The 15515-nt window shown below is 44.3% G+C and overlaps 1 protein-coding gene across 3 annotated transcripts in view; it reads right to left on the minus strand.

The window, feature by feature from the left end:
- LOC109905074 (platelet-derived growth factor receptor beta-like) overlaps positions 1-15074 on the minus strand; it is a 65780-nt gene extending 50706 nt beyond the window's left edge. Inside the window, exon 1 of one of the 3 annotated variants that reach the window (XM_020502230.2) lies at positions 14717-15074. The gene's annotated coding sequence lies outside the window, so the exon portion shown is untranslated. The remainder of the gene's footprint in view (positions 1-14716) is intronic. The other 2 variants (XM_020502228.2, XM_020502229.2) reach the window with 2 other exon arrangements.
- Positions 15075-15515: the final 441 nt, after the last annotated feature.

A 15515-nucleotide genomic window follows, 5' to 3' on the forward strand; every position in this document is an offset into this window, starting at 1 on the left:
TGATGAAGATCATCAAAGGTAAGTGAATATTTATAATGCTATTTCTGACTTCTGTTGAGTCCAACATGGCGGATATTCCTCTGGCTGGTTCTGATTGCCGTTCTCAGATTATGCTTTTTCCGTAAAAATAAAACTGAAATCTGACACAGCGGTTGCATTAAGGAGAAGTCTATCTTTAATTCTGTGAATAACACTAGTATCTTTTATCAATGTTTATTTAGGGTATTTCTGCAAAATCACCGGATGTTTTGGAATCAAAACATTACTGCACATAAGGCGCCAATGTAAACAGAGATTTTTGGATATAATTCTGCATAAAAAAAATGGCTGTGTTATTTCGTCTTGGCAGTGATCTAACATAATCATATGTTGTGCTTTAGCTGTAAAGCATTTTTTAAATTGGACACGATGGGTAGATTATCAAAATGTTTATCTTTCATTTGCTGTATTGGACTTGTTAATGTGTTACATATTCCTAAAAAATATTTTTGAATTTCAGCGGAATGTTCTCGAGGGGTTCCGACCGTCCCACCTGCTCATAAGAAGTTAAAGAAAACCTTTTGAGTTCTATGAGATAGATAGCTCTGAATCTACGATATGGCAGAGGTTGAAAAGCCATAACACATACATTTTCTCAGCAACAGGTTATGGTCAAAAATATCAAAGGCTGCACTGAAATCTAACAGTACAGCTCCCACAATCTATTATCAATGTATTTTAACCAATCATCAGTCATTTGTGTCAGTGCAGTACATGTTGAGTGTCCTTCTCTATAAGCATGCTGAAAGTCTGTTGTTAATTTGTTTACAGAGAAATAGCATTGTATTTGGTCAAACACTTTTTTCCAACAGTTTGTTTAGCAAGCTTATAGGTCTGATGTTAGAACCAGTAAAAGCTGCTTTACCACTCTTGAGTGATGTCACAATTATAATTTGTTTCCATGGTAAGCAATGTTATTTCTTCATTGTGATGCTACAATTGAAGGGTGTTATCAGGCTTAAGTGGTCAAATACAGTGATCTAGTACTTGATGTCCCTTTCCCCCATTGGCCATGGGTGAAGAAAAGTGTTTGCGTTAGAGATGTCATTGTAATCCCCATGCAGAATAAACTGTGTTCCCAGAGCGTACATTTTCCCAGGGATGCTGGTATTCCCAGCATTCATTACTAACCCCACCACACTCAAAGTGTCACCCCCCCCCATCCCCCTGACATGGAAGATGGTTCGACCCACCCCACCAGGGAGCATGCAGGCGGCCAGGCCCACGCACAGGCCAGGATACAGTTAGTGTGTAAACTGACTTCCCTCGGCAGCCTTTAAACTTTCTGTATCTCTAGGGATTATCTATATATACTGTGCCGTGTTTGAGTTGGACATCTGGCAATGATGTTGCAGTCAGTATATGATGAGGTGGGAACCACTTTCCCAATCACACTTTCAACCGAGAGTTTTCCTTACTGAGTGAGTGTGTCCCGAGGGGAAGCGGGAGGCAGTGTTTGAAACAAAAAAAAAGACGTTCAATAACAAAAGACAGAAATGTTTCCAAAAAGCTTTTCTGAGCACATCTGGAGAGCCTTGACTTCCTGTATGGGGAAACATGCAGCCCTGTGTGGGTGTGAGGGAGTGATGAATCAGTGATGCTGCAGACCACCGAGACCACTGGCCAGACACATAGCACAGGCCAGAGACTGAACACAGCACAGGCCAGAGACTGAACACAGCACAGGCCAGAGACTGAACACAGCACAGGCCAGAGACTGAACATAGCACAGGCCAGAGACTGAACACAGCACAGGCCAGAGACTGAACACAGCATAGGCCAGAGACTGAACACAGCACAGGCCAGAGACTGAGCACAGCACAGACCAGAGACTGAACGGAGCACAGGCCAGAGACTGAACACAGCACAGACCAGAGACTGAACGGAGCACAGGCCAGAGACTGAACACAGCACAGACCAGAGACTGAACACGGCACAAGAAAACTAGAGACAGAGAGAAGCACAACACAAAGGACAAGACAGGTTGAAACAGACAAATCAACACATTCCAACGTGAAAACTCGACACAGGACAACACAAGGGACAGAATATGAATCAGATCAAACACATTGTGGAACAGAAGAACAAGAGATACCTCAACAATGGATAGAACACAACCTCAGACGTTACAAACAAAACAGAGAAGTGACACGCTTACAGGCTGAACACAGTTTATGATACAATACCACAAAGACAGGAGAACAGTACAGAACAGAGAACAAACACAAAGCTTACTGTCTATCCTCAACATGTGTACAGGACAGGAACAAAGCTAACCTCTAGAACTTTGTGGTCACCTTTCTTCATTACAGAACTGTGCAGTGATATAACTAGTGTAGTGGTCAATAGTATGACTATCAGCAAAAACTATACAGTACATGGAGGGGACAACTTCCAAATCACAAAACTAATAGTAGCATACGTGTACACATCATTGTCATCCCCCAGCTCTTTCTGGAGCCCTCTTGAGATAACAGAGTCAGTCTCTGACATTGACCCTAAAGCAGGCCCTTGGCATGGTCTGTGGGAAAAAATGTTTTATCTAGAGAGTGAGTCCTTGTTAAAATAAGCCTCTTTTTTTATCATTCCTCACAGAGGAACTCAATCCCCCTGAGACAAGACTCCTGGTCTCTGAGCATCTGAACCACAATGAACTGCTTCCAGCCCCCCTCTCTCACCTAACGCTGCCTCAACCTAAGTCTTATCCTCTTTGACTTACCCACTGGGCACAGATGTCATTTCAACATCTAGTTTGAATTTAAATTGAGTTTTCAACTAACTTAAATTAGTTGGGGGGGGGATAAGAGTCAATTCCCTGATGTTGATGACTTTTTGCAAATCCAATCAGTTTTCCACGTTGATTCAATGTCATCACATTCACTTTTTGTTGTTAAATGACATGCTAACCAAGTTGATTCAGCCAGTTTTTGCCCAGTGGGTAAGGAGAGACAGTAAAACTAAGCTCTGACATGCCCAAACCCACACCCAAAATAGGGAGATTTTTGGGTGAGATTTCAGTCCAGATATAGTATCTTCAGCATGCTACACATACTGTACACGGCAGTACATTTCATCTACTGTGGCACTGGGTGCGTGGTCTATACAGTACAGTACCTCACTATTCTCACAGAGATTTTCCAGCAGGACATCCAAACGTGTAGTATATTCAAGGTTTAAAAAAGTATTTTTTATTTCCGCTTTCCACTTGATTTGCCCTGACGAAAAAATGTATCAACCCTTACAACAATGTCAGTTAATTATAATCCACATAATGATTCACATTTCCTGTTGATGCAGGATTGTTTTCAAGCTGTGAGAAACGAGTCAAATGAACATATGACACCTGTACCATAACCACTGTCAGTCTGTGAGAGGGGATATAAGTAACACTACTAGTGTAGGACCATTTTCCATCCATAACTGTAGTGTGTAAACAATATGTCACTGGAACACAGATGTATTCTATTGCAGATACATCTACATGACAGTTGTTTAACATTCTTGAATTGACCTATTTCTACAAGTGACGCATTTATTATTAGGTTTGCACTTTGGGTTTGATCATGGCTGTAAGAACGGCTTCAGAAGTGCCAGACAACACAGACTAAACCAGAAAGACTTCACCATCGCGGAAATTCCATACATTTTTCGCACTACTGAAAGTTGCCTCACACTGTGTCGCAGTGTCTTTGGCAAATGAACTGTAACTTGTGTTTATAGGACCAACAACACCTTGTTAACTCAGCTCTACAAGCCTAACGGAGCTTAGCTTTCCAGCAATTATACTACTGACCTTTTGGTAAGGGTCACACAGATAATCTTCTATAGACTAACTGTTACAGTGCAGTATTCAGACCCCTTGACTTTTTTCACAATTTGTTACGTTACAGCCTTTTTCAAAAATTGGTTGAATTGTTTTTTTCGCTCATCAATTTACACACAATACCCCATAATGACAAAGCAAAAACTGTTTTTCCCCCAAATTTCAGCAAATATATAAAACAACAACAACTGAAATATCACATTTACATAATTATTCAGACACTTTACGCAGTACTTTGTTGAAGCACCTTTGGCAGTGATTACAGCCTAGAGTCTTTGCCCACCTGTAGTCTCTCCCATTCCTCTCTGCAGATCCTCTCAAGCTCCATCAGGTTGGATGGGGAGCGTTGCTGCACAGCTATTTTCAGGTCTCTCCAGAGATTTTCAAATCGGGCTCAAGTCCAGGCTCTGGCTGGGCCACTCAAGGACATTCAGCGACTTGTCCCGAAGCCACTCCTTCATTGTCTTGGCTGTGTGCTTAGGGTCATTGTCCTGTTGAAAGGGGAACCTTTGCCCCATTCTGAGGTCCTGAGCGCTCTGGAGCAGGTTTTCATCAAGGATCTCTCTGTACTTTGCTTTGTTCATCTTTGCCTCGATCCTGACTAGTCTCCCTGCCACGGAAAAACATCCCCGCAGCATGATGCTGCCACCACCATGTTTCACCTTAGGGATGGTGCCAGGTTTCCTCCAGACGTGAAGTTTGGCATTCAGGCCAAAGAGTTCAATCTTGGTTTCATCAGACCAGAGAATCTTGTTTCTCATGGTCTGAGAGTCTTTAGGTGCCTTTTGGCAAACTCTAAGCGAGCTGTCATGTGCCTTTTATTGAGGAGTGGCTTCCGTCTGGCCACTCTACCATAAAGGCCTGATTAGTGGAATGCTGCAGAGACGGTTGTCCTTCTGGAAGGTTCTCCAATCTCCACAGAGGAACTCTGGAGCTCTGTCAGAGTGACCATGGGGTTCTTAGTCACCTCCCTCACCCAATTACTCAGTTTGGCCAGGCGACCTGCTCTAGGAAGAGTCTTGGTGGTTCCAAACTTCTTCCAATTCCGAATGATATAGGCCACTGTGTTCTTGGGTTCCTTCAATGCTGTAGAAATATTTTGGTACCCTTCCCCAGATCTGTGCCTCGACAAAATCCTGTCTCTGAGCTCTACAGACAATTCCTTTGACCTCATGGCTTGGTTTTTGCTCTGACATGCACTGACAACTGTGGGACCTGTCCATATATGGTCCCACAGTTGACAGTGCATGTCCAATCAATCAATTGAATTTACCACAGGTGAACTCTAATCAAGATGTATAAACATCTCAAAGATGATCAATGGAAACAGGATGCATCTGAGCTCCATTTCGAGTCTCATAGCAAAGGGTCTGAATACTTACGTAAATAAGGTACTTCTGTTTTATAAAAACCTGTTTTTGCAATGTCATTATAGGGTATTGTGTGTAGATTGCTGAGGATTTGTATTTATTTAATCCATTTTATAATAAGGCTGTAACGTAATAAAATGTGGAAAAAGTCAAGGGGTCTGAATACTTTCCGAACGTACTGTAACTTCCCTTTCTGTACAGTATGTGTACTACAGCTTCTGCCAAGATGTCTGCACCTTCATGGCACAGGTGGTAGTGTAAGCTAGGGACGTTGATTAATGCACCACTCCAGCTGTTTCCCCTAAATCACAACATTACTATCAAAGTCCAAGATGCAAATTGAATGAGACATTAGAGGAATGCAAAGAACTGATATGTTAACAAAAAGTCCCTTGCTCTAATTTTTCCCCTTCTCAAAATTCACCGTAGTGGTGTTGGATTATCATGGGTAAACATATCTGGTGTCTGAACTGAAGGGCCCTACTGCAAGTGTGTCAGACTTGTTGTTTGGGAAGTGAACTGAGAGGAGAGGAGGGGAGAGGAGAGGGTAGGAGAGGAGGGGAGAGGAGGAGAGAAGGTAGGAGAGGAGAGGGGATGGTAGGAGAGGAGGGGAAATGAGGGGGTTAGATAGATAGATCTATCTATCTATCTATCTATCTATCTATCTATCTATCTATCTATCTATCTATCTATCTATCTATCTATCTATCTATCTATCTATCTATCTATCTATCTATCTATCTATCTATCTATCTATCTATCTATCTATCTATCTATCTATCTATCTATCTATCTATCTATCTATCTATCTATCTATCTATCACTTCCAATGGGACATCATCATTTGTATCTGTGAGGCCAGCCAACGATATAATGTTATAAAAAGACTAAGGGCAGAGTTCCAGTAAAATGACAACTGAAAACCCTTAGTGAAGTCTTCCCACTCAGAGGGACAATACCGGATGTAGACACTGAAAACTAACCCCAGCCCTCTCCCCTCTACACCCTCACCCCACTTCACTAAGCCCTCCCCATCTGGCAAGTCAAACACCCCTCACCCCCAGCCCAAACACTTAAAGGAATAGCAGACCCCCCCATCCTATAACCTTCCCCGACCCCGTGAGAAATAGAGGACACCTACACACACACACACCCCTCAAATAAAGGAAAGGAAAAGAAACAGATGAATACAATTACAGCTCTGACTGGCTTTAAATTCATCTAGTTTTCCATGGCAGCTTCCAACAATACAGCAGAGAGAGAGAGAGAGAGAGAGAGAGAGAGAGAGAGAGAGGAGAGAGAGAGAGAGAGGAGAGAGAGAGGAGAGAGAGAGAGAGAGAGAGGGGGGGGGACAAACAGCTGGTACAGGTGACAGCATTCCCTCCCACATATGCCCCCCTAGGCACAACTATGACAACATAACAAACAAAAACGGGTCACAACTCCTGCAGCTCTGTCGCACGCTGGGTATGTACATAGTAAATGGTAGGCTTCGAGGGGACTCCTATGGTAGGTACACCTATAGCTCATCTCTTGGCAGTAGTACTGTAGACTACTTTATCACTGACCTCAACCCAGAGTCTCTCAGAGCGTTCACAGTCAGCCCACTGACACCCCTATCAGACCACAGCAAAATCACAGTCTACTTGAACAGAGCAATACCAAATCACGAGGCATCAAAGCCAAAGGAACTGAGTAACATTAATAAATGCTAGAGATGGAAGGAATGCAGTTTAGAAACCTACCAAAAAACAACTAGGCAACAAATTAAATCCCTTCTAGACAATTTCCCGGGAAAAATGTTTCACTGCAATAGTTAAGGTGTAAACTTGGCAGTAGAAAATCTTAACAGTATATTTCACCTCTCAGCTTCCCTATCAAATCTAAAAATCTCAAATAGAAAACCGAAGAAAATGAACAACAATGACAAATGGTTTGATGAAGAATGCAAAAATATAAGAAAAAAATTGAGAAACCTTTCCAAGAAAAACATAGAGACCCGGAAAACCTGAGTCTACGCCTTCACTATGGTGAATCACTAAAACAATACAGAAATACACTACGGAAAAAGAAGGAACAGCACGTCAGAAATCAGCTCAATGTAATTGAAGAATCCATAGACTCTAACCACTTCTGGGAAAATTGGAAAACACTAAACAAACAACACGAAGAATTATCTATCCAAAATGGAGATGTATGGGTAAACCACTTCTCCAATCTTTTTGGCTCTATAACAAAGAATAAAGAGCAAAAACATATACATGATCAAATACAAATCTTAGAATCAACTATTAAAGACTACCAGAACCCACTGGATTCTCCAATTACCTTGAACGAGTTACAGGACAAAATAAAAACCCTCCAACCCAAAAAGGCCTGTGGTGTTGATGGTATCCTTAATGAAATGATCAAATATACAGACAACAAATTCCAATTGGCTATACTAAAACTCTTTAACATCATCCTTAGCTCTGTCATCTTCCCCAATATTTGGAACCAAGGACTGATCACCCCAATCCACAAAAGTGGAGACAAATTTTTCCCCAATAACTACCGTGGAATATGTGTCAACAGTAACCTTGGGAAAATCCTCCGCATTGTCATTAACAGCAGACTCGTACATTTCCTCAATGAAAACAATGTACTGAGCAAATGTCAAATTGGCTATTTACCAAATTAACGTACAACAGACCATGTATTCACCCTGCACACCCTAATTGACAACCAAACAAACCAAAACAAAGGCAAAGTTTTGTTGATTTCAAAAAAGCCTTCGACTCAATTTGGCATGAGGGTCTGGTATACAAATTGATGGAAAGTGGTGATGGGGGTAAAACATACAACATTATAAAATCCATGTACACAAACAACAAGTGTGCGGTTAAAATTGGCAAAAAACACACACATTTCTTCACACAGGGTCGTGGGGTGAGACAGGGATGCAGCTTAAGCCCCACCCTCTTCAACATATATATCAACGAATTGGCGCGGGCACTAGAAAGGTCTGCAGCACCCGGCCTCATCCTACTAGAATCCGAAGTCAAATGTCTACTGTTTGCTGATGATCTGGTGCTTCTGTCACCAACCAAGGAGGGCCTACAGCAGCACCTAGATCTTCTGCACAGATTCTGTCAGACCTGGGCCCTGACAGTAAATCTCAGTAAGACCAAAATAATGGTGTTCCAAAAAAGGTCCAGTCGCCAGGACCACAAATACAAATTCCATCTAGACATTGTTGCCCTAGAGCACACAAAAAACTATACATACCTTGGCCTAAACATCAGCGCCACAGGTAACTTCCACAAAGCTGTGAACGATCTGAGAGACAAGGCAAGAAGGGCATTCTATGCCATCAAAAGGAACATAAATTTCAACATACCAATTAGGATCTGGCTAAAAATACTTGAATCAGTCATAGAGCCCATTGCCCTTTACGGTTGTGAGGTCTGGGTTCACAAAATGGGACAAACATCAAATTGAGACTCTGCATACAGAATTCTGCAAAAATATCCTCCTTGTACAACGTAGAACAACAAATAATGCATGCAGAGGAGAATTAGGCCGATACCCACTAATTATCAAAATCCAGAAAAGAGCTGTTAAATTCTACAACCACCTAAAGGAAGCGATTCCCAAACCTTCCTTAACAAAGCCATCACCTACAGAGAGATGAACCTGGAGAAGAGTCCCCTAAGCAAGCTGGTCCTGGGGCTCTGTTCACAAACACAAACACACCCCACAGAGCCCCAGGACAGCAGCACAATTAGACCCAACCAAATCATGAGAAAACAAAAAGATAATTACTTGACACATTGGAAAGAATTAACAAAAAAACAGAGCAAACTAGGAGGCTATTTGTCCCTAAACAGAGAGTACACAGCGGCAGAATACCTGTCCACTGTGACTGACCCAAACTTAAGGAAAGCTTAGACTATGTACAGACTTAGTGAGCATAACCTTGCTATTGAGAAAGGCCATCGTAGACAGACCTGGCTCTCAAGAGAAGACAGGCTATGTGCACACTGCCCACAAAATGAGAGATACATATTTCCCTCAGATTACACAGATAGATCTACAAAGAATTCGTAATCAAATCCAATTTTGATAAACTCCCATATCTACTGGGTGAAATTCCACAGTGTGCCATCACAGCAGCAAGATTTGTGACCTGTTGCCACAAGAAAAGGGCAACCAGTGAAGAACAAACACCATTGTAAATACAACCCATATTTATGCTTATTTAGAGAGAGAGAGAGAGGGAAGGAAGGAAGGAAGGAAGGAAAGAAGGAAGGAAGGAAGGAAGGAAGGAAGGAAGGAAGGAAGGAAGGAAGGAAGGAAGGAAGGAAGGAAGGAAGGAAGGAAGGAAGGAAGGAAGGAAGGAAGGAAGGAAGAAGGAAGGAAGGAAGGAAGGAAGAAAGAAAGAAAGAAAGAAGGATGGAAGGAAGGAAGGAAGGAAGGAAGGAAGGAAGGAAGGAAGGAAGGAAGGAAGGAAGGAAGGAAGGAAGGAAGGAAGGAAGGAAGGAAGGAAGGAAGGAAGGAAGGAAGGAAGGAAGGAAGGAAGGAAGGAAGGAAGGAAGGAAGGAAGGAAGGAAAGAGAGAAAGGGAGATGTTTGTTAGTTTGTGCATCACAGCAGCTTTAGTCTCTGGGGGTCAACTGACCTTACAGATTAGACATATTCAAATGAAACAATAATTTTTCAGTTTTTCCATCCCTAAGACAAAGCCTCTGTTACAAAACCGTATTACTCTGTAACAAAGCCTTATTTTTAAAAATAGGTTTTATTTCAATTAAACCTAATTTGTTATTTACAATGACCCGGACGACGCTGGACCAATTGTAAGCCGCCCTATGGGTGTAGTGAGGTGCTGGCAGCAGAGAAGTCAGGCGCAGGAGAGCGAAAATCTATTTACAACGGTGTCATTTAATATACATAAACCACCGTCAACAGAACAATACAATACATGGGTCAAACAAAACCTGGTAAATACCTGCTTACCAAGCATAAGCACTACAAGAAACAATTACCGACAAGGGCATGGGGGGGAACAGAGGGTTAAATACACAACATGTAATTGATGGAATTGGAACCAGGTGAGATGGAAGACAAGACAAAACCAATGGAAAATGAAAAGTGGATCAGCGATGGCTAGAAGGTCGGTGACTTCGCCCGCCGAACGCCGCCCAAACAAGGAGAGGGACCAACTTCAGCGGAAGTCGTGACAATGGGACTCGGCCGGATGTGATACAGCCTGGATCCAAACCGGGGACTGTAGTGACACCTCTTACACTGAGAGGCAGTGCCTTAGACCGCTGTGCCACTTGGGAGTACTCTGTGTTATTACTCTGTTACAAAGCCTTATTACTCTGTTACGGAACCTTATTAGTCTGTAATGAAGCTTTTATGAACCCTTCTATTTCTAATGTCCTCCTCCACAGCTGGATAGCTGGCACACCCTCTCTCAGATATGATGCAGCTGCTTCTCTTAGTGTTGTTGTGTGGGAGGTGGGACAGAAAGGAGTGGTCATTAGTGGCCTATGTTCTAATGACTCTGTCAGTGGAATGGTTAGTACTGAGAAGGAGGGAGGAGGAGGAGGGAGGTGGTGGAGGAGGAGGAGGAGGAGGTCGGATGTAGAGGAGTGGTCATTAGTGGTCTGTGTTCTAATGACTGTCAGTGGAATGGTTAGTACTGAGGAGCAGGAGGAGGGGGGAGGAGGAGGAGGAGCAGGAGGGAGGAGGAGGGAGAAGGAGGAGAATGAGGAGGAGGAGGGAAGATGAGCAGTAGGAGGAGGAGGAGGAGGAGGAGGAGAATGAGGGGAGGAGGAGGGAGGACGAGCAGGGAGGTGGAGGATGAGGATGAGGACGAGGAGTGAGGAGGAGAATGAGGAGGAGGAAGGCATATGCTTGGAGTAGCGGGCTCTGGCCTTACTGGAGTCAGAGTGGTATCTCTTAGTCCAGAAGTATGAAGGTCATACATAATGAATCAATGGATGATTGACCACTGGGAGATGATTGACAAATTCTTTGTTCTGGGGATAACAGGAAGATGAGGCTTGCAGTGTTGATCTCTACTGTAAGGCTTGTGTTGGAGTAAAAGTTTAAATGGCAACACTTAAAGAGAGAGAGCTAAATGCCAGGTGGTAAAGCCTTTATTAGTACCAATATCTAAACAGCATTAGTGTATGTTCTTGATTCTAAACAAGTATGGCTTTGACTGAAAAATATCAATCACTGTATAGACAGCATGGGGCTTATTCAATTTGCTGCAAAACTTGTAGCTATAAGTTACCACACTGGTACTGAAGACAGTATGGGATAGTGTCTGTGAGCCGCCTGTTGAATTAGATACACTGCATGTCTTCTGCATGGCCATAACGTAAAGCACATTTCTCAGTTTGCTGGCACGCAGGAAGCACTGCTCTGAGAGCCGGGACACAGCTGACGACCAATGGGGGAGGGGAGCGGAGGAGGGGAGGGGAGGGGAGGGGAGAGGAGAGGAGAGGAGAGGAGAGGAGAGGAGAGTAGAGGAGAGGAGAGGAGAGGAGAGGAGAGGAGAGGAGAGGAGAGGAGAGGAGAGGAGAGGAGAGGAGAGGGAGAGGAGAGGAGAGGAGAGGAGAGGAGAGGAGAGGAGAGGAGAGGAGAGGAGAGGAGAGGAGAGGAGAGGAGAGGAGAGGAGAGGAGGAGGAGAGGAGAGGAAAGGAAAGGAGTGGAGAAGAAGGGATGGGAGGAGAGGGAAGGGGTTTAGAGGAGGGGAGGGGAAGGGATGGGAGGAGAGGGAAGGGGTTTAGAGGAGGGGAGAGGAAGGGATGGGAGGAGAGGGAAGGGGTTTAGAGGAGGGGAGGAGAAGGGATAGGAGGAGAGGGAAGGGGTTTAGAGGAGGGGAGGAGAAGGGATGGGAGGAGAGGGAAGGGGTTTAGAGGAGGGGAGAGAAGGGATGGGAGGAGAGGGAAGGGGTTTAGAGGAGGGGAGAGGAAGGGATGGGAGGAGAGGGAAGGGGTTTAGAGGAGGGGAGGAGAAGGGATGGGAGGAGAGGGAAGGGGTTTAGAGGAGGGGAGGAGAAGGGATGGGAGGAGAGGGAAGGGGTTTAGAGGAGGGGAGGAGAAGGGATGGAAGGAGAGGGAAGGGGTTTAGAGGAGGGGAGAGGAAGGGATGGGAGGAGAGGGAAGGGGTTTAGAGGAGGGGAGAGGAAGGGATGGGAGGAGAGGGAAGGGGTTTAGAGGAGGGGAGGAGAAGGGATGGAGGAGAGGGAAGGGGTTTAGAGGAGGGGAGAGGAAAGGGAGAGAGGAGAGGGGAGAGGGGAGGTCTGTACACTCTTAGAAAAAAGGGTAGCAAAAGGGTTCTTCGGCTGTCCCCATAGAATAACCAATTTTGGTTCCAGGTAGAACCCCTTTTAGTTCCAGGTAGAACCTTTTAGTTCCATGTAGAACCCTCTGTGTTGTAACCAAATAGGGTTCTTCAAAGGGTTATCCTATGGGGACAGCCGAAGAACCCTTTTAGGTTCTAGATAGCACCTTTTTTTTCCAGAGTGTAGTACTACATCAGAGCAGGGAGAACTCTCTCTCTCCCCAACATACCAACCCCCTGACACACTGTAAGAAAAAATCCCCACAACGCTCAAACTTGTCTTAATTTAAACTTTTGGACGTTTTAGAACGTGAGAGAGAATAGATTTAGCGTAGGTTTAACATAGCATGTGAGTGATAAACTGCTCTAAGATAGAGGAGAATTATAAAACAATACATTAAAACATTCACTCTAAAATAATATGAACACAATTCTTTAAGATGCATGCAATAAATATCCAAACGTCTCGTGACAAGATGGTTTCCCAAGATAAAGAACTGTCCTTCAAAGAGGAAGGGAGACAACATAAAAACATACTAACATCTATTCTATCAAAAGGAACCATTTGCATTACAGTGCTTGAGTGTTGTCTGTTTGTGGCACTACTAGGTAACGTGGCCCATGCCAGAGCACCGGCATACCAAACGCTTAGAGCACGTAGTCATGGATAAGCAGTCTCAGGAGGACAACGTCTGTTGGATGACAGAGTAACATTCCACACATGTTTGTGTTATGAGAAGAGATGACTACTTTAACCCTGCAGTATGTCATATGTATGCCAGCTCAACAACGGAGACCTCCACAGTGATGAGGTCTGTGGGGATGAGTCAGAGAGCAGTATGTTCCTATGCATGTCTCTTCTATGGCGGGATGACACAGATACAACTCACTGGTTTGCAAGAGCCACACGCTCACCACGAACAGACTTTAAACTACGTAGTACACTTATTAACATGAACACTTTATTGGTCAAATGCACACAAGCTCCAGACAAAATGTGACTTCCGCTTTTAACCCAACCCCTCCGAAAGATACACACACATACACACATCAGAGGAGGCTGGTGGGAGGAATTATAGGAGGATGTGCTCATTGGAACGGCTGGAATAGAACAAATGGAACCGTATTAAACACATCAAACATATGGAAACCACACGTTTGAGTCCATTCCATTCCAGGCACTACAATGAGCACATCCTCCTATAGCTCCCCCCACCAGCCTCCTCTGCCACACTGGGCTCCCAGGGAACACTATGTGGTTTAACAACACAGAGTTGTCTCCTCAACTGAAGACTGAGGACTCCAATGACGTGAATGACGCTATGATAATGCTCCATGGCTGTGAGTGGCTCCCCTGTGTAGCTATGCGTACAAGATTGATTCTGTTAAGGTCATTCACACAGGGATGCTGGGCACCAATGATTCACTGGTGGGGACCGGCGCTTCACCGACGGTGAGTTGAGAGAGCTGTACAAACAGCACCTTTAGCACTAACGCACAAAGTGGCCAAGGTACACAGTGTGTGCGTTCGTGTGTGTGTGTGTCGGACACCCCGGGACTCCTTGTCAAGCGTATAGTCTATAGTGAGAATGTAAACATTGTTAAAGTTCCGTGGCGGCGACAGACAAACAGACATGTGTACAGAGATGCTCCACTATGTTGTAAAATACCTCTACAACCAAGGTGTTGTTGACTCAGGTTCGTCACTCCATAGACATTCAAATGTGTAGAATGTGCATACAAGTGTAAGCATCACAAACATTCCCCCCAACACACACACACACACACACATGCACAAGGGTGTAAGTCTGGCAAGATATTTCATGATATTAAACAGACATTTCGGTATGCACAATTAGGCAAAAATAAATAAATATCCTTTGACAATCATTGTAGAATAAATATGTTTTAAGACGAGATGGCATTATCCAGTTGTGGACAGCTACAGTACAGTAGTGCATGACTGAGGTGACTGAGGTGACACACATTAGTTGGATTAGTTCTAATGGGATCTCTGTCTCGACTGATTTAATTTACACTTCCTTCATGTCCAGTAAATCAGTCTCTATTATAGCTGTCAAACATGTGTTAGTCAAGGTGAGAAAAATGTAAAGAGCCAATAAGACGGGACATCCTCTTACCTTCAGTGTATCAGTTATTTGCTGTGTCTTGGCTCCTAAAACATAATCGAGTCTCTGTTAGTGTCTCTTTTTCTCTCTCCCTCTTTTCTTCTCTCTCCCTCTTTTTCTCTTTCTCTCCAACGCTCTCTCTATCAGAGAAGTGCTCTAGCCGGCGGTCAGTCGCCTTCTGAGGACGGAGTCTCCAGCCAGTTGTGTTTTTAGGGGTTGGACTAGATCCCTCTGAAGTGCAGGGCTGTAGTGTTGTGGGTTAGAGTTACTCTCCAGTGTCCTGGGAGTTCCACCGGAGGAGGGACCACTCTGAGCTCTCTGGTTACATAGTCACATCACAGGGGATCTCCTCTCCTCTCCTCTCCTCTCCTCTCCTCTCCTCTCCTCTCCTCTCCTCTCCTCTCCTCTCCTCTCCTCTCCTCTCCTCTCCTCTCCTCTCCTCTCCTCTCCTCTCCTCTCCTCTCCTCTCCTCTCCTCTCCTCTCCTCTCCTCTCCTCTCCTCTCCTCTCACACACTGATAAAGCCAGCCTACTGCTCTGCCGAACAGTGAACAGAGACATACACTGTCTCTCTCTCAGAGGATAGTGTCAGTGGTCCACAACTGCTGAGCCTCTAACACACGGAGAGGGAGAGAGAGATGGAGGGAGAGAGAGAGAGAGAAAGGGGAGGGAGGGAGAGAGAGTGAGAGGGGGAGGGAGGGCCAGGGAGGAAGACAGAGGGGGGAGATGTAGAGAGAAGGGGATAACTGAGAAAAGGAGTAAGAGAAAAACACACTGAAGGGATTTGTTTGAGGTGTTACTGTAGCAGTTCC

The sequence above is a fragment of the Oncorhynchus kisutch genome, linkage group LG15 (genome assembly GCF_002021735.2).
Source record: "Oncorhynchus kisutch isolate 150728-3 linkage group LG15, Okis_V2, whole genome shotgun sequence".
NCBI lineage: Eukaryota > Metazoa > Chordata > Actinopteri > Salmoniformes > Salmonidae > Oncorhynchus > Oncorhynchus kisutch.